This window comes from Ambystoma mexicanum, chromosome 4p, assembly GCF_040938575.1.
Source record: "Ambystoma mexicanum isolate Mex_15411 chromosome 4p, UKY_AmexF1_1, whole genome shotgun sequence".
Lineage (NCBI taxonomy): Eukaryota > Metazoa > Chordata > Amphibia > Caudata > Ambystomatidae > Ambystoma > Ambystoma mexicanum.
Genome location: NC_090927.1, coordinates 39,197,477 through 39,219,976, shown reverse-complemented (window position 1 = coordinate 39,219,976; position 22,500 = coordinate 39,197,477). Strand labels below are relative to the sequence as shown.

General features: G+C 44.9%; 33 non-coding genes across 33 annotated transcripts; all 33 read left to right on the top strand.

Annotated features, from left to right (window-relative positions):
- The first annotated feature begins 1,383 nt into the window (after positions 1-1,383).
- TRNAM-CAU (transfer RNA methionine (anticodon CAU)) lies at positions 1,384-1,456 on the top strand. The gene has a single exon. It is a non-coding gene; the product is annotated as a tRNA-Met (tRNA).
- Positions 1,457-1,721: 265 nt separating this feature from the next.
- Positions 1,722-1,794, top strand: TRNAM-CAU (transfer RNA methionine (anticodon CAU)). The gene has a single exon. It is a non-coding gene; the product is annotated as a tRNA-Met (tRNA).
- A 264-nt stretch (positions 1,795-2,058) lies between these two features.
- On the top strand, positions 2,059-2,131 carry TRNAM-CAU (transfer RNA methionine (anticodon CAU)). Its single transcript has one exon. It is a non-coding gene; the product is annotated as a tRNA-Met (tRNA).
- Positions 2,132-2,395: 264 nt separating this feature from the next.
- On the top strand, positions 2,396-2,468 carry TRNAM-CAU (transfer RNA methionine (anticodon CAU)). Its single transcript has one exon. It is a non-coding gene; the product is annotated as a tRNA-Met (tRNA).
- A 264-nt stretch (positions 2,469-2,732) lies between these two features.
- Positions 2,733-2,805, top strand: TRNAM-CAU (transfer RNA methionine (anticodon CAU)). Its single transcript has one exon. It is a non-coding gene; the product is annotated as a tRNA-Met (tRNA).
- A 265-nt stretch (positions 2,806-3,070) lies between these two features.
- TRNAM-CAU (transfer RNA methionine (anticodon CAU)) lies at positions 3,071-3,143 on the top strand. The gene has a single exon. It is a non-coding gene; the product is annotated as a tRNA-Met (tRNA).
- Positions 3,144-3,407: 264 nt separating this feature from the next.
- On the top strand, positions 3,408-3,480 carry TRNAM-CAU (transfer RNA methionine (anticodon CAU)). The gene has a single exon. It is a non-coding gene; the product is annotated as a tRNA-Met (tRNA).
- A 267-nt stretch (positions 3,481-3,747) lies between these two features.
- Positions 3,748-3,820, top strand: TRNAM-CAU (transfer RNA methionine (anticodon CAU)). The gene has a single exon. It is a non-coding gene; the product is annotated as a tRNA-Met (tRNA).
- Positions 3,821-4,084: 264 nt separating this feature from the next.
- TRNAM-CAU (transfer RNA methionine (anticodon CAU)) lies at positions 4,085-4,157 on the top strand. The gene has a single exon. It is a non-coding gene; the product is annotated as a tRNA-Met (tRNA).
- Positions 4,158-4,424: 267 nt separating this feature from the next.
- Positions 4,425-4,497, top strand: TRNAM-CAU (transfer RNA methionine (anticodon CAU)). The gene has a single exon. It is a non-coding gene; the product is annotated as a tRNA-Met (tRNA).
- Positions 4,498-6,718: 2,221 nt separating this feature from the next.
- TRNAM-CAU (transfer RNA methionine (anticodon CAU)) lies at positions 6,719-6,791 on the top strand. The gene has a single exon. It is a non-coding gene; the product is annotated as a tRNA-Met (tRNA).
- A 265-nt stretch (positions 6,792-7,056) lies between these two features.
- On the top strand, positions 7,057-7,129 carry TRNAM-CAU (transfer RNA methionine (anticodon CAU)). Its single transcript has one exon. It is a non-coding gene; the product is annotated as a tRNA-Met (tRNA).
- Positions 7,130-7,393: 264 nt separating this feature from the next.
- On the top strand, positions 7,394-7,466 carry TRNAM-CAU (transfer RNA methionine (anticodon CAU)). Its single transcript has one exon. It is a non-coding gene; the product is annotated as a tRNA-Met (tRNA).
- A 264-nt stretch (positions 7,467-7,730) lies between these two features.
- Positions 7,731-7,803, top strand: TRNAM-CAU (transfer RNA methionine (anticodon CAU)). The gene has a single exon. It is a non-coding gene; the product is annotated as a tRNA-Met (tRNA).
- A 2,221-nt stretch (positions 7,804-10,024) lies between these two features.
- On the top strand, positions 10,025-10,097 carry TRNAM-CAU (transfer RNA methionine (anticodon CAU)). The gene has a single exon. It is a non-coding gene; the product is annotated as a tRNA-Met (tRNA).
- Positions 10,098-10,362: 265 nt separating this feature from the next.
- TRNAM-CAU (transfer RNA methionine (anticodon CAU)) lies at positions 10,363-10,435 on the top strand. Its single transcript has one exon. It is a non-coding gene; the product is annotated as a tRNA-Met (tRNA).
- Positions 10,436-10,699: 264 nt separating this feature from the next.
- Positions 10,700-10,772, top strand: TRNAM-CAU (transfer RNA methionine (anticodon CAU)). The gene has a single exon. It is a non-coding gene; the product is annotated as a tRNA-Met (tRNA).
- Positions 10,773-11,036: 264 nt separating this feature from the next.
- On the top strand, positions 11,037-11,109 carry TRNAM-CAU (transfer RNA methionine (anticodon CAU)). The gene has a single exon. It is a non-coding gene; the product is annotated as a tRNA-Met (tRNA).
- A 2,547-nt stretch (positions 11,110-13,656) lies between these two features.
- Positions 13,657-13,729, top strand: TRNAM-CAU (transfer RNA methionine (anticodon CAU)). Its single transcript has one exon. It is a non-coding gene; the product is annotated as a tRNA-Met (tRNA).
- A 264-nt stretch (positions 13,730-13,993) lies between these two features.
- On the top strand, positions 13,994-14,066 carry TRNAM-CAU (transfer RNA methionine (anticodon CAU)). Its single transcript has one exon. It is a non-coding gene; the product is annotated as a tRNA-Met (tRNA).
- Positions 14,067-14,330: 264 nt separating this feature from the next.
- Positions 14,331-14,403, top strand: TRNAM-CAU (transfer RNA methionine (anticodon CAU)). Its single transcript has one exon. It is a non-coding gene; the product is annotated as a tRNA-Met (tRNA).
- A 2,221-nt stretch (positions 14,404-16,624) lies between these two features.
- TRNAM-CAU (transfer RNA methionine (anticodon CAU)) lies at positions 16,625-16,697 on the top strand. The gene has a single exon. It is a non-coding gene; the product is annotated as a tRNA-Met (tRNA).
- A 265-nt stretch (positions 16,698-16,962) lies between these two features.
- On the top strand, positions 16,963-17,035 carry TRNAM-CAU (transfer RNA methionine (anticodon CAU)). Its single transcript has one exon. It is a non-coding gene; the product is annotated as a tRNA-Met (tRNA).
- Positions 17,036-17,299: 264 nt separating this feature from the next.
- Positions 17,300-17,372, top strand: TRNAM-CAU (transfer RNA methionine (anticodon CAU)). The gene has a single exon. It is a non-coding gene; the product is annotated as a tRNA-Met (tRNA).
- A 264-nt stretch (positions 17,373-17,636) lies between these two features.
- Positions 17,637-17,709, top strand: TRNAM-CAU (transfer RNA methionine (anticodon CAU)). The gene has a single exon. It is a non-coding gene; the product is annotated as a tRNA-Met (tRNA).
- A 264-nt stretch (positions 17,710-17,973) lies between these two features.
- Positions 17,974-18,046, top strand: TRNAM-CAU (transfer RNA methionine (anticodon CAU)). The gene has a single exon. It is a non-coding gene; the product is annotated as a tRNA-Met (tRNA).
- Positions 18,047-18,311: 265 nt separating this feature from the next.
- Positions 18,312-18,384, top strand: TRNAM-CAU (transfer RNA methionine (anticodon CAU)). The gene has a single exon. It is a non-coding gene; the product is annotated as a tRNA-Met (tRNA).
- Positions 18,385-18,648: 264 nt separating this feature from the next.
- On the top strand, positions 18,649-18,721 carry TRNAM-CAU (transfer RNA methionine (anticodon CAU)). The gene has a single exon. It is a non-coding gene; the product is annotated as a tRNA-Met (tRNA).
- Positions 18,722-18,988: 267 nt separating this feature from the next.
- Positions 18,989-19,061, top strand: TRNAM-CAU (transfer RNA methionine (anticodon CAU)). The gene has a single exon. It is a non-coding gene; the product is annotated as a tRNA-Met (tRNA).
- A 264-nt stretch (positions 19,062-19,325) lies between these two features.
- Positions 19,326-19,398, top strand: TRNAM-CAU (transfer RNA methionine (anticodon CAU)). The gene has a single exon. It is a non-coding gene; the product is annotated as a tRNA-Met (tRNA).
- Positions 19,399-19,665: 267 nt separating this feature from the next.
- Positions 19,666-19,738, top strand: TRNAM-CAU (transfer RNA methionine (anticodon CAU)). The gene has a single exon. It is a non-coding gene; the product is annotated as a tRNA-Met (tRNA).
- Positions 19,739-21,959: 2,221 nt separating this feature from the next.
- Positions 21,960-22,032, top strand: TRNAM-CAU (transfer RNA methionine (anticodon CAU)). Its single transcript has one exon. It is a non-coding gene; the product is annotated as a tRNA-Met (tRNA).
- A 265-nt stretch (positions 22,033-22,297) lies between these two features.
- On the top strand, positions 22,298-22,370 carry TRNAM-CAU (transfer RNA methionine (anticodon CAU)). Its single transcript has one exon. It is a non-coding gene; the product is annotated as a tRNA-Met (tRNA).
- Positions 22,371-22,500: the final 130 nt, after the last annotated feature.

Sequence of the window (22,500 nt, the reverse complement as noted above, 5' to 3'; positions counted from 1 at the left end):
GATGGTACATTTTATGGTGTTAGATGCAGTGGGGCAGGTTTACATGAGGGCAGTTTCAGAGAATGAGCAAGTATTTCAAAATGTATTTTCTGGCTGTGTGAGGGACTTGAGAGGTCTTCAAGCAGACCCTTGGAGTATGTTTAAAGTCTCTCACAAAATAAACTCTAGAAAAGACAGGTGGGGCACCCAAGCCTAGCGGCCAAATAGTGAGGCGACTGCATGAAAGGCAAATGCGAAAAGAGGCAAAGAGGGGTAGCACAAGGGGATGCAGCCAATTTCGACACTTCTGTTTCTGGTGATTGTCTTGCCCCTGTGCCCACGAAAGGCTCTGGGGAACGCAGGCACAGTTGCGGCTCAGGCATGGACAGTCTGCAAGGCCCTCCTTCGGCATAATAAAAGTGCCCTTGTGAGCCTGGCTGTGTTTAAATCACACAGCAGGGAATGCAGCTTTCAACTTTCCCTCACTGGCCACGAACGGCCACGAACGGCCAGGTTCTATAGACCAAAAAGCTAGGAGGAACCCTGGCCACTTTTAAATGAGGGTGGGTTTTGAACTACAGTTCCTTCAGGAGCAAAGCCTGGATTGGCCTTCCTGGATGTTCCTGTGGCCCGCTGGATGCTTTAATGGGCTGGATAAAGCGTTCTGGAGGATGGAATCCTCTTGGGTTCAGTCTGGGAACTTCTGGGAGTTCATCTGCATAACCCAGCCCCGTCCACCCTTCTTGACCTGGCCGGCAGTTACCTTGCTCTGTTACTAGAGGGCGCGTTTGGACTCTCTTCATGAACCGTGTGCCTCACAGGTGTGATAATGATGTAGTTTGGGGTTTGTTTTTGTGGCATGCTACCTGTCACCAGCCGCAAGCAGATCAGCATGAGATCTGATGTCAAATAACAGCATAACAAACTGTGACATAATACAAACCTGACATAAGCGATGTAAGCAGCGAGTATAACGAAACCGGCTGAACGCACACAAGAAAACTAAATGATGGAAGTGGAAACACATAATTAATCATGCATATATATATAGGAAAGGAGCAAAACTCTCTGCAAATGGGAAAAAAAGCGACCTGCTTACAAAAGGGACTTTGGGGGAGGAGAATTAAAAACTGGTAAGAAAAAAGGGCTGAAAAGAGTTAGGTATATATCCAGCGAGGGAGGGGTTGGAAGTTTGTGGCATCTTACCTGTTTTGGAGCATATCAAAATAACTAGCTCAAAATTCAAGCATCGAAGGATGGGACTCTTGATTGATGAATGGAAGACATCTGAAGTACAAAACACTATACATTCAAGTGAAGCTTTTCAGATGGATCGTATTCTCTCTGGAGTTTTGAGTGTGGAGTTGTGTCACATAATCTTCATCAACAAATCATAAAATCGCAGCCTTCTTAGCGCAGTAGGCAGCGCGTCAGTCTCATAATCTGAAGGTCCTGAGTTCGAGCCTCAGAGAGGGCACAAGTGTTTTTTGTTTCAACAAATACAATTGGACATATTTTTTCTAAACATGAAGAGGAGCATGATGTTCAGTAGACCGCAACGCGGTCCTTGTGAATCACAGGATTGGATTCTTTACTGACGCAGAAAAGAAATATGATTGCCAAATACCAAAGAACCAATTGGGGCTAGCTGCGTTTTATTTGAATATTTCTATCTGGACTTTGTGAGTAGCGTGGTCTCAAATCATGCTCTCCACCAGGTTATCCAAAGAGCCTCCAACGGAGCCTTCTTAGCGCAGTAGGCAGCGCGTCAGTCTCATAATCTGAAGGTCCTGAGTTCGAGCCTCAGAGAGGGCACAAGTGTTTTTTGTTTCAGCAAATTCAATTGGACATATCCTTTCTAAACATGAAGAGGAGAATGATGTTCAGTAGACCGCAACGCGGTCCTTGTGAATCACAGGATTGGATTCTTTACTGACGCAGAAAAGAAATATGATCGCAAAATACCATAGAACCAATGGGGCTAGCTGCATTTTATTTTAATATTTCTATCTGGACTGTGTGAGTAGCGTTGTCTCAGATCTGGTTCTCCACCAAGTTCTCCAAAAATACTCCAGCAGAGCCTTCTTAGCGCAGTAGGCAGCGCGTCAGTCTCATAATCTGAAGGTCCTGAGTTCGAGCCTCAGAGAGGGCACAAGTGTTTTTTGTTTCAGCAAATTCAATTGGACATATCCTTTCTAAACATGAAGAGTAGCATGATGTTCAGTAGACCGCAACGCGGTCCTTGTGAATCAGAGGATTGGATTCTTTACTGACGCAGAAAAGAAATATGATCGCAAAATACCATAGAACCAATGGGGCTAGCTGCATTTTATTTTAATATTTCTATCTGGACTGTGTGAGTAGCGTTGTCTCAGATCTGGTCCTCCACCAAGTTCTCCAAAAATACTCCAGCAGAGCCTTCTTAGCGCAGTAGGCAGCGCGTCAGTCTCATATTCTGAAGGTCCTGAGTTCGAGCCTCAGAGAGGGCACAAGTGTTTTTTGTTTCAGCAAATTCAATTGGACATATCCTTTCTAAACATGAAGAGTAGCATGATGTTCAGTAGACCGCAACGCGGTCCTTGTGAATCAGAGGATTGGATTCTTTACTGACGCAGAAAAGAAATATGATCGCAAAATACCATAGAACCAATGGGGCTAGCTGCATTTTATTTTAATATTTCTATCTGGACTGTGTGAGTAGCGTTGTCTCAGATCTGGTCCTCCACCAAGTTCTCCAAAAATACTCCAGCAGAGCCTTCTTAGCGCAGTAGGCAGCGCGTCAGTCTCATAATCTGAAGGTCCTGAGTTCGAGCCTCAGAGAGGGCACAAGTGTTTTTTGTTTCAACAAATACAATTGGACATATTTTTTCTAAACATGAAGAGGAGCATGATGTTCAGTAGACCGCAACGCGGTCCTTGTGAATCACAGGATTGGATTCTTTACTGACGCAGAAAAGAAATATGATTGCCAAATACCAAAGAACCAATTGGGGCTAGCTGCGTTTTATTTGAATATTTCTATCTGGACTTTGTGAGTAGCGTGGTCTCAAATCATGCTCTCCACCAGGTTATCCAAAGAGCCTCCAACGGAGCCTTCTTAGCGCAGTAGGCAGCGCGTCAGTCTCATAATCTGAAGGTCCTGAGTTCGAGCCTCAGAGAGGGCACAAGTGTTTTTTGTTTCAGCAAATTCAATTGGACATATCCTTTCTAAACATGAAGAGGAGCATGATGTTCAGTAGACCGCAACGCGGTCCTTGTGAATCAGAGGATTGGATTCTTTACTGACGCAGAAAAGAAATATGATCGCAAAATACCATAGAACCAATGGGGCTAGCTGCATTTTATTTTAATATTTCTATCTGGACTGTGTGAGTAGCGTTGTCTCAGATCTGGTTCTCCACCAAGTTCTCCAAAAATACTCCAGCAGAGCCTTCTTAGCGCAGTAGGCAGCGCGTCAGTCTCATAATCTGAAGGTCCTGAGTTCGAGCCTCAGAGAGGGCACAAGTGTTTTTTGTGTTTCAGCAAATTCAATTGGACATATCCTTTCTAAACATGAAGAGGAGCATGATGTTCAGTAGACCGCAACGCGGTCCTTGTGAATCACAGGATTGGATTCTTTACTGACGCAGAAAAGAAATATGATTGCCAAATACCAAAGAACCAATTGGGGCTAGCTGCGTTTTATTTGAATATTTCTATCTGGACTTTGTGAGTAGCGTGGTCTCAAATCATGCTCTCCACCAGGTTATCCAAAGAGCCTCCAACGGAGCCTTCTTAGCGCAGTAGGCAGCGCGTCAGTCTCATAATCTGAAGGTCCTGAGTTCGAGCCTCAGAGAGGGCACAAGTGTTTTTTGTTTCAGCAAATTCAATTGGACATATCCTTTCTAAACATGAAGAGGAGCATGATGTTCAGTAGACCGCAACGCGGTCCTTGTGAATCACAGGATTGGATTCTTTACTGACGCAGAAAAGAAATATGATCGCAAAATACCATAGAACCAATGGGGCTAGCTGCATTTTATTTTAATATTTCTATCTGGACTGTGTGAGTAGCGTTGTCTCAGATCTGGTCCTCCACCAAGTTCTCCAAAAATACTCCAGCAGAGCCTTCTTAGCGCAGTAGGCAGCGCGTCAGTCTCATAATCTGAAGGTCCTGAGTTCGAGCCTCAGAGAGGGCACAAGTGTTTTTTGTGTTTCAGCAAATTCAATTGGACATATCCTTTCTAAACATGAAGAGGAGCATGATGTTCAGTAGACCGCAACGCGGTCCTTGTGAATCACAGGATTGGATTCTTTACTGACGCAGAAAAGAAATATGATTGCCAAATACCAAAGAACCAATTGGGGCTAGCTGCGTTTTATTTGAATATTTCTATCTGGACTTTGTGAGTAGCGTGGTCTCAAATCATGCTCTCCACCAGGTTATCCAAAGAGCCTCCAACGGAGCCTTCTTAGCGCAGTAGGCAGCGCGTCAGTCTCATAATCTGAAGGTCCTGAGTTCGAGCCTCAGAGAGGGCACAAGTGTTTTTTGTTTCAGCAAATTCAATTGGACATATCCTTTCTAAACATGAAGAGGAGCATGATGTTCAGTAGACCGCAACGCGGTCCTTGTGAATCACAGGATTGGATTCTTTACTGACGCAGAAAATAAATATGATCGCAAAATACCATAGAACCAATGGGGCTAGCTGCATTTTATTTGAATATTTCTATCTGCACTTTGTGAGTAGCGTGGTCTTGGATCTGTTTCTCCACCAGGTTCTCCAAACATACTCCAGCCGAACCTGCTTAGTGCAGTAGGCAGCGCGTCAGTCTCATAATTTGAAGGTCCTGAGTTCTTTCCTCAGAGAAGGCAGGCCTCTTATGTTTCAGGTAATAACTTTTCAAAAACGTTGACAGAATGAGTACAATGTTTGGTATTTTGCAAATGTAAGCAGTCCCTGTGCAAACTTTCTGGCCCTGTGTTCCCACGCCTTCTCCTTGTGCCTTCCAGAGCCCATCAGGTGCACTATGAACTAATGGCAAAACATGGTTGTGCATATAAGGTTGATGCCGCACGAACCCCGCTATGGTTTTTCATATTAATAAGCCTCCGTGCAGTGTCCATCGCCGCCCTAGTGGCGTTATGGCTCTGTAGTTGGTCCGGATAAGCCCAGGGTACCCAGGCCGTAATCTGTAAAGGAAAGAAAAAGGTAAGTGGGGCCAACCAGTGGGGAAAAGAGGGGTCAGTTCAAACAAACAGGTTCTTTCGAATAGAGGTGGGGCAGTTTAAAATGATAAGGTTGCTGGTTGGGATAGCATGGGCGCATACTGATAGAGCCAACGTAGGTCTTTGAGCAAAGATTCAGGAAATAAGGATGGTACATTTTATGGTGTTAGATGCAGTGGGGCAGGTTTACATGAGGGCAGTTTCAGAGAATGAGCAAGTATTTCAAAATGTATTTTCTGGCTGTGTGAGGGACTTGAGAGGTCTTCAAGCAGACCCTTGGAGTATGTTTAAAGTCTCTCACAAAATAAACTCTAGAAAAGACAGGTGGGGCACCCAAGCCTAGCGGCCAAATAGTGAGGCGACTGCATGAAAGGCAAATGCGAAAAGAGGCAAAGAGGGGTAGCACAAGGGGATGCAGCCAATTTCGACACTTCTGTTTCTGGTGATTGTCTTGCCCCTGTGCCCACGAAAGGCTCTGGGGAACGCAGGCACAGTTGCGGCTCAGGCATGGACAGTCTGCAAGGCCCTCCTTCGGCATAATAAAAGTGCCCTTGTGAGCCTGGCTGTGTTTAAATCACACAGCAGGGAATGCAGCTTTCAACTTTCCCTCACTGGCCACGAACGGCCACGAACGGCCAGGTTCTATAGACCAAAAAGCTAGGAGGAACCCTGGCCACTTTTAAATGAGGGTGGGTTTTGAACTACAGTTCCTTCAGGAGCAAAGCCTGGATTGGCCTTCCTGGATGTTCCTGTGGCCCGCTGGATGCTTTAATGGGCTGGATAAAGCGTTCTGGAGGATGGAATCCTCTTGGGTTCAGTCTGGGAACTTCTGGGAGTTCATCTGCATAACCCAGCCCCGTCCACCCTTCTTGACCTGGCCGGCAGTTACCTTGCTCTGTTACTAGAGGGCGCGTTTGGACTCTCTTCATGAACCGTGTGCCTCACAGGTGTGATAATGATGTAGTTTGGGGTTTGTTTTTGTGGCATGCTACCTGTCACCAGCCGCAAGCAGATCAGCATGAGATCTGATGTCAAATAACAGCATAACAAACTGTGACATAATACAAACCTGACATAAGCGATGTAAGCAGCGAGTATAACGAAACCGGCTGAACGCACACAAGAAAACTAAATGATGGAAGTGGAAACACATAATTAATCATGCATATATATATAGGAAAGGAGCAAAACTCTCTGCAAATGGGAAAAAAAGCGACCTGCTTACAAAAGGGACTTTGGGGGAGGAGAATTAAAAACTGGTAAGAAAAAAGGGCTGAAAAGAGTTAGGTATATATCCAGCGAGGGAGGGGTTGGAAGTTTGTGGCATCTTACCTGTTTTGGAGCATATCAAAATAACTAGCTCAAAATTCAAGCATCGAAGGATGGGACTCTTGATTGATGAATGGAAGACATCTGAAGTACAAAACACTATACATTCAAGTGAAGCTTTTCAGATGGATCGTATTCTCTCTGGAGTTTTGAGTGTGGAGTTGTGTCACATAATCTTCATCAACAAATCATAAAATCGCAGCCTTCTTAGCGCAGTAGGCAGCGCGTCAGTCTCATAATCTGAAGGTCCTGAGTTCGAGCCTCAGAGAGGGCACAAGTGTTTTTTGTTTCAACAAATACAATTGGACATATTTTTTCTAAACATGAAGAGGAGCATGATGTTCAGTAGACCGCAACGCGGTCCTTGTGAATCACAGGATTGGATTCTTTACTGACGCAGAAAAGAAATATGATTGCCAAATACCAAAGAACCAATTGGGGCTAGCTGCGTTTTATTTGAATATTTCTATCTGGACTTTGTGAGTAGCGTGGTCTCAAATCATGCTCTCCACCAGGTTATCCAAAGAGCCTCCAACGGAGCCTTCTTAGCGCAGTAGGCAGCGCGTCAGTCTCATAATCTGAAGGTCCTGAGTTCGAGCCTCAGAGAGGGCACAAGTGTTTTTTGTTTCAGCAAATTCAATTGGACATATCCTTTCTAAACATGAAGAGGAGAATGATGTTCAGTAGACCGCAACGCGGTCCTTGTGAATCACAGGATTGGATTCTTTACTGACGCAGAAAAGAAATATGATCGCAAAATACCATAGAACCAATGGGGCTAGCTGCATTTTATTTTAATATTTCTATCTGGACTGTGTGAGTAGCGTTGTCTCAGATCTGGTTCTCCACCAAGTTCTCCAAAAATACTCCAGCAGAGCCTTCTTAGCGCAGTAGGCAGCGCGTCAGTCTCATAATCTGAAGGTCCTGAGTTCGAGCCTCAGAGAGGGCACAAGTGTTTTTTGTTTCAGCAAATTCAATTGGACATATCCTTTCTAAACATGAAGAGTAGCATGATGTTCAGTAGACCGCAACGCGGTCCTTGTGAATCAGAGGATTGGATTCTTTACTGACGCAGAAAAGAAATATGATCGCAAAATACCATAGAACCAATGGGGCTAGCTGCATTTTATTTTAATATTTCTATCTGGACTGTGTGAGTAGCGTTGTCTCAGATCTGGTCCTCCACCAAGTTCTCCAAAAATACTCCAGCAGAGCCTTCTTAGCGCAGTAGGCAGCGCGTCAGTCTCATATTCTGAAGGTCCTGAGTTCGAGCCTCAGAGAGGGCACAAGTGTTTTTTGTTTCAGCAAATTCAATTGGACATATCCTTTCTAAACATGAAGAGTAGCATGATGTTCAGTAGACCGCAACGCGGTCCTTGTGAATCAGAGGATTGGATTCTTTACTGACGCAGAAAAGAAATATGATCGCAAAATACCATAGAACCAATGGGGCTAGCTGCATTTTATTTGAATATTTCTATCTGCACTTTGTGAGTAGCGTGGTCTTGGATCTGTTTCTCCACCAGGTTCTCCAAACATACTCCAGCCGAACCTGCTTAGTGCAGTAGGCAGCGCGTCAGTCTCATAATTTGAAGGTCCTGAGTTCTTTCCTCAGAGAAGGCAGGCCTCTTATGTTTCAGGTAATAACTTTTCAAAAACGTTGACAGAATGAGTACAATGTTTGGTATTTTGCAAATGTAAGCAGTCCCTGTGCAAACTTTCTGGCCCTGTGTTCCCACGCCTTCTCCTTGTGCCTTCCAGAGCCCATCAGGTGCACTATGAACTAATGGCAAAACATGGTTGTGCATATAAGGTTGATGCCGCACGAACCCTGCTATGGTTTTTCATATTAATAAGCCTCCGTGCAGTGTCCATCGCCGCCCTAGTGGCGTTATGGCTCTGTAGTTGGTCCGGATAAGCCCAGGGTACCCAGGCCGTAATCTGTAAAGGAAAGAAAAAGGTAAGTGGGGCCAACCAGTGGGGAAAAGAGGGGTCAGTTCAAACAAACAGGTTCTTTCGAATAGAGGTGGGGCAGTTTAAAATGATAAGGTTGCTGGTTGGGATAGCATGGGCGCATACTGATAGAGCCAACGTAGGTCTTTGAGCAAAGATTCAGGAAATAAGGATGGTACATTTTATGGTGTTAGATGCAGTGGGGCAGGTTTACATGAGGGCAGTTTCAGAGAATGAGCAAGTATTTCAAAATGTATTTTCTGGCTGTGTGAGGGACTTGAGAGGTCTTCAAGCAGACCCTTGGAGTATGTTTAAAGTCTCTCACAAAATAAACTCTAGAAAAGACAGGTGGGGCACCCAAGCCTAGCGGCCAAATAGTGAGGCGACTGCATGAAAGGCAAATGCGAAAAGAGGCAAAGAGGGGTAGCACAAGGGGATGCAGCCAATTTCGACACTTCTGTTTCTGGTGATTGTCTTGCCCCTGTGCCCACGAAAGGCTCTGGGGAACGCAGGCACAGTTGCGGCTCAGGCATGGACAGTCTGCAAGGCCCTCCTTCGGCATAATAAAAGTGCCCTTGTGAGCCTGGCTGTGTTTAAATCACACAGCAGGGAATGCAGCTTTCAACTTTCCCTCACTGGCCACGAACGGCCACGAACGGCCAGGTTCTATAGACCAAAAAGCTAGGAGGAACCCTGGCCACTTTTAAATGAGGGTGGGTTTTGAACTACAGTTCCTTCAGGAGCAAAGCCTGGATTGGCCTTCCTGGATGTTCCTGTGGCCCGCTGGATGCTTTAATGGGCTGGATAAAGCGTTCTGGAGGATGGAATCCTCTTGGGTTCAGTCTGGGAACTTCTGGGAGTTCATCTGCATAACCCAGCCCCGTCCACCCTTCTTGACCTGGCCGGCAGTTACCTTGCTCTGTTACTAGAGGGCGCGTTTGGACTCTCTTCATGAACCGTGTGCCTCACAGGTGTGATAATGATGTAGTTTGGGGTTTGTTTTTGTGGCATGCTACCTGTCACCAGCCGCAAGCAGATCAGCATGAGATCTGATGTCAAATAACAGCATAACAAACTGTGACATAATACAAACCTGACATAAGCGATGTAAGCAGCGAGTATAACGAAACCGGCTGAACGCACACAAGAAAACTAAATGATGGAAGTGGAAACACATAATTAATCATGCATATATATATAGGAAAGGAGCAAAACTCTCTGCAAATGGGAAAAAAAGCGACCTGCTTACAAAAGGGACTTTGGGGGAGGAGAATTAAAAACTGGTAAGAAAAAAGGGCTGAAAAGAGTTAGGTATATATCCAGCGAGGGAGGGGTTGGAAGTTTGTGGCATCTTACCTGTTTTGGAGCATATCAAAATAACTAGCTCAAAATTCAAGCATCGAAGGATGGGACTCTTGATTGATGAATGGAAGACATCTGAAGTACAAAACACTATACATTCAAGTGAAGCTTTTCAGATGGATCGTATTCTCTCTGGAGTTTTGAGTGTGGAGTTGTGTCACATAATCTTCATCAACAAATCATAAAATCGCAGCCTTCTTAGCGCAGTAGGCAGCGCGTCAGTCTCATAATCTGAAGGTCCTGAGTTCGAGCCTCAGAGAGGGCACAAGTGTTTTTTGTTTCAACAAATACAATTGGACATATTTTTTCTAAACATGAAGAGGAGCATGATGTTCAGTAGACCGCAACGCGGTCCTTGTGAATCACAGGATTGGATTCTTTACTGACGCAGAAAAGAAATATGATTGCCAAATACCAAAGAACCAATTGGGGCTAGCTGCGTTTTATTTGAATATTTCTATCTGGACTTTGTGAGTAGCGTGGTCTCAAATCATGCTCTCCACCAGGTTATCCAAAGAGCCTCCAACGGAGCCTTCTTAGCGCAGTAGGCAGCGCGTCAGTCTCATAATCTGAAGGTCCTGAGTTCGAGCCTCAGAGAGGGCACAAGTGTTTTTTGTTTCAGCAAATTCAATTGGACATATCCTTTCTAAACATGAAGAGGAGAATGATGTTCAGTAGACCGCAACGCGGTCCTTGTGAATCACAGGATTGGATTCTTTACTGACGCAGAAAAGAAATATGATCGCAAAATACCATAGAACCAATGGGGCTAGCTGCATTTTATTTTAATATTTCTATCTGGACTGTGTGAGTAGCGTTGTCTCAGATCTGGTTCTCCACCAAGTTCTCCAAAAATACTCCAGCAGAGCCTTCTTAGCGCAGTAGGCAGCGCGTCAGTCTCATAATCTGAAGGTCCTGAGTTCGAGCCTCAGAGAGGGCACAAGTGTTTTTTGTTTCAGCAAATTCAATTGGACATATCCTTTCTAAACATGAAGAGTAGCATGATGTTCAGTAGACCGCAACGCGGTCCTTGTGAATCAGAGGATTGGATTCTTTACTGACGCAGAAAAGAAATATGATCGCAAAATACCATAGAACCAATGGGGCTAGCTGCATTTTATTTTAATATTTCTATCTGGACTGTGTGAGTAGCGTTGTCTCAGATCTGGTCCTCCACCAAGTTCTCCAAAAATACTCCAGCAGAGCCTTCTTAGCGCAGTAGGCAGCGCGTCAGTCTCATATTCTGAAGGTCCTGAGTTCGAGCCTCAGAGAGGGCACAAGTGTTTTTTGTTTCAGCAAATTCAATTGGACATATCCTTTCTAAACATGAAGAGTAGCATGATGTTCAGTAGACCGCAACGCGGTCCTTGTGAATCAGAGGATTGGATTCTTTACTGACGCAGAAAAGAAATATGATCGCAAAATACCATAGAACCAATGGGGCTAGCTGCATTTTATTTGAATATTTCTATCTGCACTTTGTGAGTAGCGTGGTCTTGGATCTGTTTCTCCACCAGGTTCTCCAAACATACTCCAGCCGAACCTGCTTAGTGCAGTAGGCAGCGCGTCAGTCTCATAATTTGAAGGTCCTGAGTTCTTTCCTCAGAGAAGGCAGGCCTCTTATGTTTCAGGTAATAACTTTTCAAAAACGTTGACAGAATGAGTACAATGTTTGGTATTTTGCAAATGTAAGCAGTCCCTGTGCAAACTTTCTGGCCCTGTGTTCCCACGCCTTCTCCTTGTGCCTTCCAGAGCCCATCAGGTGCACTATGAACTAATGGCAAAACATGGTTGTGCATATAAGGTTGATGCCGCACGAACCCTGCTATGGTTTTTCATATTAATAAGCCTCCGTGCAGTGTCCATCGCCGCCCTAGTGGCGTTATGGCTCTGTAGTTGGTCCGGATAAGCCCAGGGTACCCAGGCCGTAATCTGTAAAGGAAAGAAAAAGGTAAGTGGGGCCAACCAGTGGGGAAAAGAGGGGTCAGTTCAAACAAACAGGTTCTTTCGAATAGAGGTGGGGCAGTTTAAAATGATAAGGTTGCTGGTTGGGATAGCATGGGCGCATACTGATAGAGCCAACGTAGGTCTTTGAGCAAAGATTCAGGAAATAAGGATGGTACATTTTATGGTGTTAGATGCAGTGGGGCAGGTTTACATGAGGGCAGTTTCAGAGAATGAGCAAGTATTTCAAAATGTATTTTCTGGCTGTGTGAGGGACTTGAGAGGTCTTCAAGCAGACCCTTGGAGTATGTTTAAAGTCTCTCACAAAATAAACTCTAGAAAAGACAGGTGGGGCACCCAAGCCTAGCGGCCAAATAGTGAGGCGACTGCATGAAAGGCAAATGCGAAAAGAGGCAAAGAGGGGTAGCACAAGGGGATGCAGCCAATTTCGACACTTCTGTTTCTGGTGATTGTCTTGCCCCTGTGCCCACGAAAGGCTCTGGGGAACGCAGGCACAGTTGCGGCTCAGGCATGGACAGTCTGCAAGGCCCTCCTTCGGCATAATAAAAGTGCCCTTGTGAGCCTGGCTGTGTTTAAATCACACAGCAGGGAATGCAGCTTTCAACTTTCCCTCACTGGCCACGAACGGCCACGAACGGCCAGGTTCTATAGACCAAAAAGCTAGGAGGAACCCTGGCCACTTTTAAATGAGGGTGGGTTTTGAACTACAGTTCCTTCAGGAGCAAAGCCTGGATTGGCCTTCCTGGATGTTCCTGTGGCCCGCTGGATGCTTTAATGGGCTGGATAAAGCGTTCTGGAGGATGGAATCCTCTTGGGTTCAGTCTGGGAACTTCTGGGAGTTCATCTGCATAACCCAGCCCCGTCCACCCTTCTTGACCTGGCCGGCAGTTACCTTGCTCTGTTACTAGAGGGCGCGTTTGGACTCTCTTCATGAACCGTGTGCCTCACAGGTGTGATAATGATGTAGTTTGGGGTTTGTTTTTGTGGCATGCTACCTGTCACCAGCCGCAAGCAGATCAGCATGAGATCTGATGTCAAATAACAGCATAACAAACTGTGACATAATACAAACCTGACATAAGCGATGTAAGCAGCGAGTATAACGAAACCGGCTGAACGCACACAAGAAAACTAAATGATGGAAGTGGAAACACATAATTAATCATGCATATATATATAGGAAAGGAGCAAAACTCTCTGCAAATGGGAAAAAAAGCGACCTGCTTACAAAAGGGACTTTGGGGGAGGAGAATTAAAAACTGGTAAGAAAAAAGGGCTGAAAAGAGTTAGGTATATATCCAGCGAGGGAGGGGTTGGAAGTTTGTGGCATCTTACCTGTTTTGGAGCATATCAAAATAACTAGCTCAAAATTCAAGCATCGAAGGATGGGACTCTTGATTGATGAATGGAAGACATCTGAAGTACAAAACACTATACATTCAAGTGAAGCTTTTCAGATGGATCGTATTCTCTCTGGAGTTTTGAGTGTGGAGTTGTGTCACATAATCTTCATCAACAAATCATAAAATCGCAGCCTTCTTAGCGCGTCAGTCTCATAATCTGAAGGTCCTGAGTTCGAGCCTCAGAGAGGGCACAAGTGTTTTTTGTTTCAACAAATACAATTGGACATATTTTTTCTAAACATGAAGAGGAGCATGATGTTCAGTAGACCGCAACGCGGTCCTTGTGAATCACAGGATTGGATTCTTTACTGACGCAGAAAAGAAATATGATTGCCAAATACCAAAGAACCAATTGGGGCTAGCTGCGTTTTATTTGAATATTTCTATCTGGACTTTGTGAGTAGCGTGGTCTCAAATCATGCTCTCCACCAGGTTATCCAAAGAGCCTCCAACGGAGCCTTCTTAGCGCAGTAGGCAGCGCGTCAGTCTCATAATCTGAAGGTCCTGAGTTCGAGCCTCAGAGAGGGCACAAGTGTTTTTTGTTTCAGCAAATTCAATTGGACATATCCTTTCTAAACATGAAGAGGAGAATGATGTTCAGTAGACCGCAACGCGGTCCTTGTGAATCACAGGATTGGATTCTTTACTGACGCAGAAAAGAAATATGATCGCAAAATACCATAGAACCAATGGGGCTAGCTGCATTTTATTTTAATATTTCTATCTGGACTGTGTGAGTAGCGTTGTCTCAGATCTGGTTCTCCACCAAGTTCTCCAAAAATACTCCAGCAGAGCCTTCTTAGCGCAGTAGGCAGCGCGTCAGTCTCATAATCTGAAGGTCCTGAGTTCGAGCCTCAGAGAGGGCACAAGTGTTTTTTGTTTCAGCAAATTCAATTGGACATATCCTTTCTAAACATGAAGAGTAGCATGATGTTCAGTAGACCGCAACGCGGTCCTTGTGAATCAGAGGATTGGATTCTTTACTGACGCAGAAAAGAAATATGATCGCAAAATACCATAGAACCAATGGGGCTAGCTGCATTTTATTTTAATATTTCTATCTGGACTGTGTGAGTAGCGTTGTCTCAGATCTGGTCCTCCACCAAGTTCTCCAAAAATACTCCAGCAGAGCCTTCTTAGCGCAGTAGGCAGCGCGTCAGTCTCATATTCTGAAGGTCCTGAGTTCGAGCCTCAGAGAGGGCACAAGTGTTTTTTGTTTCAGCAAATTCAATTGGACATATCCTTTCTAAACATGAAGAGTAGCATGATGTTCAGTAGACCGCAACGCGGTCCTTGTGAATCAGAGGATTGGATTCTTTACTGACGCAGAAAAGAAATATGATCGCAAAATACCATAGAACCAATGGGGCTAGCTGCATTTTATTTGAATATTTCTATCTGCACTTTGTGAGTAGCGTGGTCTTGGATCTGTTTCTCCACCAGGTTCTCCAAACATACTCCAGCCGAACCTGCTTAGTGCAGTAGGCAGCGCGTCAGTCTCATAATTTGAAGGTCCTGAGTTCTTTCCTCAGAGAAGGCAGGCCTCTTATGTTTCAGGTAATAACTTTTCAAAAACGTTGACAGAATGAGTACAATGTTTGGTATTTTGCAAATGTAAGCAGTCCCTGTGCAAACTTTCTGGCCCTGTGTTCCCACGCCTTCTCCTTGTGCCTTCCAGAGCCCATCAGGTGCACTATGAACTAATGGCAAAACATGGTTGTGCATATAAGGTTGATGCCGCACGAACCCTGCTATGGTTTTTCATATTAATAAGCCTCCGTGCAGTGTCCATCGCCGCCCTAGTGGCGTTATGGCTCTGTAGTTGGTCCGGATAAGCCCAGGGTACCCAGGCCGTAATCTGTAAAGGAAAGAAAAAGGTAAGTGGGGCCAACCAGTGGGGAAAAGAGGGGTCAGTTCAAACAAACAGGTTCTTTCGAATAGAGGTGGGGCAGTTTAAAATGATAAGGTTGCTGGTTGGGATAGCATGGGCGCATACTGATAGAGCCAACGTAGGTCTTTGAGCAAAGATTCAGGAAATAAGGATGGTACATTTTATGGTGTTAGATGCAGTGGGGCAGGTTTACATGAGGGCAGTTTCAGAGAATGAGCAAGTATTTCAAAATGTATTTTCTGGCTGTGTGAGGGACTTGAGAGGTCTTCAAGCAGACCCTTGGAGTATGTTTAAAGTCTCTCACAAAATAAACTCTAGAAAAGACAGGTGGGGCACCCAAGCCTAGCGGCCAAATAGTGAGGCGACTGCATGAAAGGCAAATGCGAAAAGAGGCAAAGAGGGGTAGCACAAGGGGATGCAGCCAATTTCGACACTTCTGTTTCTGGTGATTGTCTTGCCCCTGTGCCCACGAAAGGCTCTGGGGAACGCAGGCACAGTTGCGGCTCAGGCATGGACAGTCTGCAAGGCCCTCCTTCGGCATAATAAAAGTGCCCTTGTGAGCCTGGCTGTGTTTAAATCACACAGCAGGGAATGCAGCTTTCAACTTTCCCTCACTGGCCACGAACGGCCACGAACAGACAGGTTCTATAGACCAAAAAGCTAGGAGGAACCCTGGCCACTTTTAAATGAGGGTGGGTTTTGAACTACAGTTCCTTCAGGAGCAAAGCCTGGATTGGCCTTCCTGGATGTTCCTGTGGCCCGCTGGATGCTTTAATGGGCTGGATAAAGCGTTCTGGAGGATGGAATCCTCTTGGGTTCAGTCTGGGAACTTCTGGGAGTTCATCTGCATAACCCAGCCCCGTCCACCCTTCTTGACCTGGCCGGCAGTTACCTTGCTCTGTTACTAGAGGGCGCGTTTGGACTCTCTTCATGAACCGTGTGCCTCACAGGTGTGATAATGATGTAGTTTGGGGTTTGTTTTTGTGGCATGCTACCTGTCACCAGCCGCAAGCAGATCAGCATGAGATCTGATGTCAAATAACAGCATAACAAACTGTGACATAATACAAACCTGACATAAGCGATGTAAGCAGCGAGTATAACGAAACCGGCTGAACGCACACAAGAAAACTAAATGATGGAAGTGGAAACACATAATTAATCATGCATATATATATAGGAAAGGAGCAAAACTCTCTGCAAATGGGAAAAAAAGCGACCTGCTTACAAAAGGGACTTTGGGGGAGGAGAATTAAAAACTGGTAAGAAAAAAGGGCTGAAAAGAGTTAGGTATATATCCAGCGAGGGAGGGGTTGGAAGTTTGTGGCATCTTACCTGTTTTGGAGCATATCAAAATAACTAGCTCAAAATTCAAGCATCGAAGGATGGGACTCTTGATTGATGAATGGAAGACATCTGAAGTACAAAACACTATACATTCAAGTGAAGCTTTTCAGATGGATCGTATTCTCTCTGGAGTTTTGAGTGTGGAGTTGTGTCACATAATCTTCATCAACAAATCATAAAATCGCAGCCTTCTTAGCGCAGTAGGCAGCGCGTCAGTCTCATAATCTGAAGGTCCTGAGTTCGAGCCTCAGAGAGGGCACAAGTGTTTTTTGTTTCAACAAATACAATTGGACATATTTTTTCTAAACATGAAGAGGAGCATGATGTTCAGTAGACCGCAACGCGGTCCTTGTGAATCACAGGATTGGATTCTTTACTGACGCAGAAAAGAAATATGATTGCCAAATACCAAAGAACCAATTGGGGCTAGCTGCGTTTTATTTGAATATTTCTATCTGGACTTTGTGAGTAGCGTGGTCTCAAATCATGCTCTCCACCAGGTTATCCAAAGAGCCTCCAACGGAGCCTTCTTAGCGCAGTAGGCAGCGCGTCAGTCTCATAATCTGAAGGTCCTGAGTTCGAGCCTCAGAGAGGGCACAAGTGTTTTTTGTTTCAGCAAATTCAATTGGACATATCCTTTCTAAACATGAAGAGGAGAATGATGTTCAGTAGACCGCAACGCGGTCCTTGTGAATCACAGGATTGGATTCTTTACTGACGCAGAAAAGAAATATGATCGCAAAATACCATAGAACCAATGGGGCTAGCTGCATTTTATTTTAATATTTCTATCTGGACTGTGTGAGTAGCGTTGTCTCAGATCTGGTTCTCCACCAAGTTCTCCAAAAATACTCCAGCAGAGCCTTCTTAGCGCAGTAGGCAGCGCGTCAGTCTCATAATCTGAAGGTCCTGAGTTCGAGCCTCAGAGAGGGCACAAGTGTTTTTTGTTTCAGCAAATTCAATTGGACATATCCTTTCTAAACATGAAGAGTAGCATGATGTTCAGTAGACCGCAACGCGGTCCTTGTGAATCAGAGGATTGGATTCTTTACTGACGCAGAAAAGAAATATGATCGCAAAATACCATAGAACCAATGGGGCTAGCTGCATTTTATTTTAATATTTCTATCTGGACTGTGTGAGTAGCGTTGTCTCAGATCTGGTCCTCCACCAAGTTCTCCAAAAATACTCCAGCAGAGCCTTCTTAGCGCAGTAGGCAGCGCGTCAGTCTCATATTCTGAAGGTCCTGAGTTCGAGCCTCAGAGAGGGCACAAGTGTTTTTTGTTTCAGCAAATTCAATTGGACATATCCTTTCTAAACATGAAGAGTAGCATGATGTTCAGTAGACCGCAACGCGGTCCTTGTGAATCAGAGGATTGGATTCTTTACTGACGCAGAAAAGAAATATGATCGCAAAATACCATAGAACCAATGGGGCTAGCTGCATTTTATTTTAATATTTCTATCTGGACTGTGTGAGTAGCGTTGTCTCAGATCTGGTCCTCCACCAAGTTCTCCAAAAATACTCCAGCAGAGCCTTCTTAGCGCAGTAGGCAGCGCGTCAGTCTCATAATCTGAAGGTCCTGAGTTCGAGCCTCAGAGAGGGCACAAGTGTTTTTTGTTTCAACAAATACAATTGGACATATTTTTTCTAAACATGAAGAGGAGCATGATGTTCAGTAGACCGCAACGCGGTCCTTGTGAATCACAGGATTGGATTCTTTACTGACGCAGAAAAGAAATATGATTGCCAAATACCAAAGAACCAATTGGGGCTAGCTGCGTTTTATTTGAATATTTCTATCTGGACTTTGTGAGTAGCGTGGTCTCAAATCATGCTCTCCACCAGGTTATCCAAAGAGCCTCCAACGGAGCCTTCTTAGCGCAGTAGGCAGCGCGTCAGTCTCATAATCTGAAGGTCCTGAGTTCGAGCCTCAGAGAGGGCACAAGTGTTTTTTGTTTCAGCAAATTCAATTGGACATATCCTTTCTAAACATGAAGAGGAGCATGATGTTCAGTAGACCGCAACGCGGTCCTTGTGAATCAGAGGATTGGATTCTTTACTGACGCAGAAAAGAAATATGATCGCAAAATACCATAGAACCAATGGGGCTAGCTGCATTTTATTTTAATATTTCTATCTGGACTGTGTGAGTAGCGTTGTCTCAGATCTGGTTCTCCACCAAGTTCTCCAAAAATACTCCAGCAGAGCCTTCTTAGCGCAGTAGGCAGCGCGTCAGTCTCATAATCTGAAGGTCCTGAGTTCGAGCCTCAGAGAGGGCACAAGTGTTTTTTGTGTTTCAGCAAATTCAATTGGACATATCCTTTCTAAACATGAAGAGGAGCATGATGTTCAGTAGACCGCAACGCGGTCCTTGTGAATCACAGGATTGGATTCTTTACTGACGCAGAAAAGAAATATGATTGCCAAATACCAAAGAACCAATTGGGGCTAGCTGCGTTTTATTTGAATATTTCTATCTGGACTTTGTGAGTAGCGTGGTCTCAAATCATGCTCTCCACCAGGTTATCCAAAGAGCCTCCAACGGAGCCTTCTTAGCGCAGTAGGCAGCGCGTCAGTCTCATAATCTGAAGGTCCTGAGTTCGAGCCTCAGAGAGGGCACAAGTGTTTTTTGTTTCAGCAAATTCAATTGGACATATCCTTTCTAAACATGAAGAGGAGCATGATGTTCAGTAGACCGCAACGCGGTCCTTGTGAATCACAGGATTGGATTCTTTACTGACGCAGAAAAGAAATATGATCGCAAAATACCATAGAACCAATGGGGCTAGCTGCATTTTATTTTAATATTTCTATCTGGACTGTGTGAGTAGCGTTGTCTCAGATCTGGTCCTCCACCAAGTTCTCCAAAAATACTCCAGCAGAGCCTTCTTAGCGCAGTAGGCAGCGCGTCAGTCTCATAATCTGAAGGTCCTGAGTTCGAGCCTCAGAGAGGGCACAAGTGTTTTTTGTGTTTCAGCAAATTCAATTGGACATATCCTTTCTAAACATGAAGAGGAGCATGATGTTCAGTAGACCGCAACGCGGTCCTTGTGAATCACAGGATTGGATTCTTTACTGACGCAGAAAAGAAATATGATTGCCAAATACCAAAGAACCAATTGGGGCTAGCTGCGTTTTATTTGAATATTTCTATCTGGACTTTGTGAGTAGCGTGGTCTCAAATCATGCTCTCCACCAGGTTATCCAAAGAGCCTCCAACGGAGCCTTCTTAGCGCAGTAGGCAGCGCGTCAGTCTCATAATCTGAAGGTCCTGAGTTCGAGCCTCAGAGAGGGCACAAGTGTTTTTTGTTTCAGCAAATTCAATTGGACATATCCTTTCTAAACATGAAGAGGAGCATGATGTTCAGTAGACCGCAACGCGGTCCTTGTGAATCACAGGATTGGATTCTTTACTGACGCAGAAAATAAATATGATCGCAAAATACCATAGAACCAATGGGGCTAGCTGCATTTTATTTGAATATTTCTATCTGCACTTTGTGAGTAGCGTGGTCTTGGATCTGTTTCTCCACCAGGTTCTCCAAACATACTCCAGCCGAACCTGCTTAGTGCAGTAGGCAGCGCGTCAGTCTCATAATTTGAAGGTCCTGAGTTCTTTCCTCAGAGAAGGCAGGCCTCTTATGTTTCAGGTAATAACTTTTCAAAAACGTTGACAGAATGAGTACAATGTTTGGTATTTTGCAAATGTAAGCAGTCCCTGTGCAAACTTTCTGGCCCTGTGTTCCCACGCCTTCTCCTTGTGCCTTCCAGAGCCCATCAGGTGCACTATGAACTAATGGCAAAACATGGTTGTGCATATAAGGTTGATGCCGCACGAACCCTGCTATGGTTTTTCATATTAATAAGCCTCCGTGCAGTGTCCATCGCCGCCCTAGTGGCGTTATGGCTCTGTAGTTGGTCCGGATAAGCCCAGGGTACCCAGGCCGTAATCTGTAAAGGAAAGAAAAAGGTAAGTGGGGCCAACCAGTGGGGAAAAGAGGGGTCAGTTCAAACAAACAGGTTCTTTCGAATAGAGGTGGGGCAGTTTAAAATGATAAGGTTGCTGGTTGGGATAGCATGGGCGCATACTGATAGAGCCAACGTAGGTCTTTGAGCAAAGATTCAGGAAATAAGGATGGTACATTTTATGGTGTTAGATGCAGTGGGGCAGGTTTACATGAGGGCAGTTTCAGAGAATGAGCAAGTATTTCAAAATGTATTTTCTGGCTGTGTGAGGGACTTGAGAGGTCTTCAAGCAGACCCTTGGAGTATGTTTAAAGTCTCTCACAAAATAAACTCTAGAAAAGACAGGTGGGGCACCCAAGCCTAGCGGCCAAATAGTGAGGCGACTGCATGAAAGGCAAATGCGAAAAGAGGCAAAGAGGGGTAGCACAAGGGGATGCAGCCAATTTCGACACTTCTGTTTCTGGTGATTGTCTTGCCCCTGTGCCCACGAAAGGCTCTGGGGAACGCAGGCACAGTTGCGGCTCAGGCATGGACAGTCTGCAAGGCCCTCCTTCGGCATAATAAAAGTGCCCTTGTGAGCCTGGCTGTGTTTAAATCACACAGCAGGGAATGCAGCTTTCAACTTTCCCTCACTGGCCACGAACGGCCACGAACAGACAGGTTCTATAGACCAAAAAGCTAGGAGGAACCCTGGCCACTTTTAAATGAGGGTGGGTTTTGAACTACAGTTCCTTCAGGAGCAAAGCCTGGATTGGCCTTCCTGGATGTTCCTGTGGCCCGCTGGATGCTTTAATGGGCTGGATAAAGCGTTCTGGAGGATGGAATCCTCTTGGGTTCAGTCTGGGAACTTCTGGGAGTTCATCTGCATAACCCAGCCCCGTCCACCCTTCTTGACCTGGCCGGCAGTTACCTTGCTCTGTTACTAGAGGGCGCGTTTGGACTCTCTTCATGAACCGTGTGCCTCACAGGTGTGATAATGATGTAGTTTGGGGTTTGTTTTTGTGGCATGCTACCTGTCACCAGCCGCAAGCAGATCAGCATGAGATCTGATGTCAAATAACAGCATAACAAACTGTGACATAATACAAACCTGACATAAGCGATGTAAGCAGCGAGTATAACGAAACCGGCTGAACGCACACAAGAAAACTAAATGATGGAAGTGGAAACACATAATTAATCATGCATATATATATAGGAAAGGAGCAAAACTCTCTGCAAATGGGAAAAAAAGCGACCTGCTTACAAAAGGGACTTTGGGGGAGGAGAATTAAAAACTGGTAAGAAAAAAGGGCTGAAAAGAGTTAGGTATATATCCAGCGAGGGAGGGGTTGGAAGTTTGTGGCATCTTACCTGTTTTGGAGCATATCAAAATAACTAGCTCAAAATTCAAGCATCGAAGGATGGGACTCTTGATTGATGAATGGAAGACATCTGAAGTACAAAACACTATACATTCAAGTGAAGCTTTTCAGATGGATCGTATTCTCTCTGGAGTTTTGAGTGTGGAGTTGTGTCACATAATCTTCATCAACAAATCATAAAATCGCAGCCTTCTTAGCGCAGTAGGCAGCGCGTCAGTCTCATAATCTGAAGGTCCTGAGTTCGAGCCTCAGAGAGGGCACAAGTGTTTTTTGTTTCAACAAATACAATTGGACATATTTTTTCTAAACATGAAGAGGAGCATGATGTTCAGTAGACCGCAACGCGGTCCTTGTGAATCACAGGATTGGATTCTTTACTGACGCAGAAAAGAAATATGATTGCCAAATACCAAAGAACCAATTGGGGCTAGCTGCGTTTTATTTGAATATTTCTATCTGGACTTTGTGAGTAGCGTGGTCTCAAATCATGCTCTCCACCAGGTTATCCAAAGAGCCTCCAACGGAGCCTTCTTAGCGCAGTAGGCAGCGCGTCAGTCTCATAATCTGAAGGTCCTGAGTTCGAGCCTCAGAGAGGGCACAAGTGTTTTTTGTTTCAGCAAATTCAATTGGACATATCCTTTCTAAACATGAAGAGGAGAATGATGTTCAGTAGACCGCAACGCGGTCCTTGTGAATCACAGGATTGGATTCTTTACTGACGCAGAAAA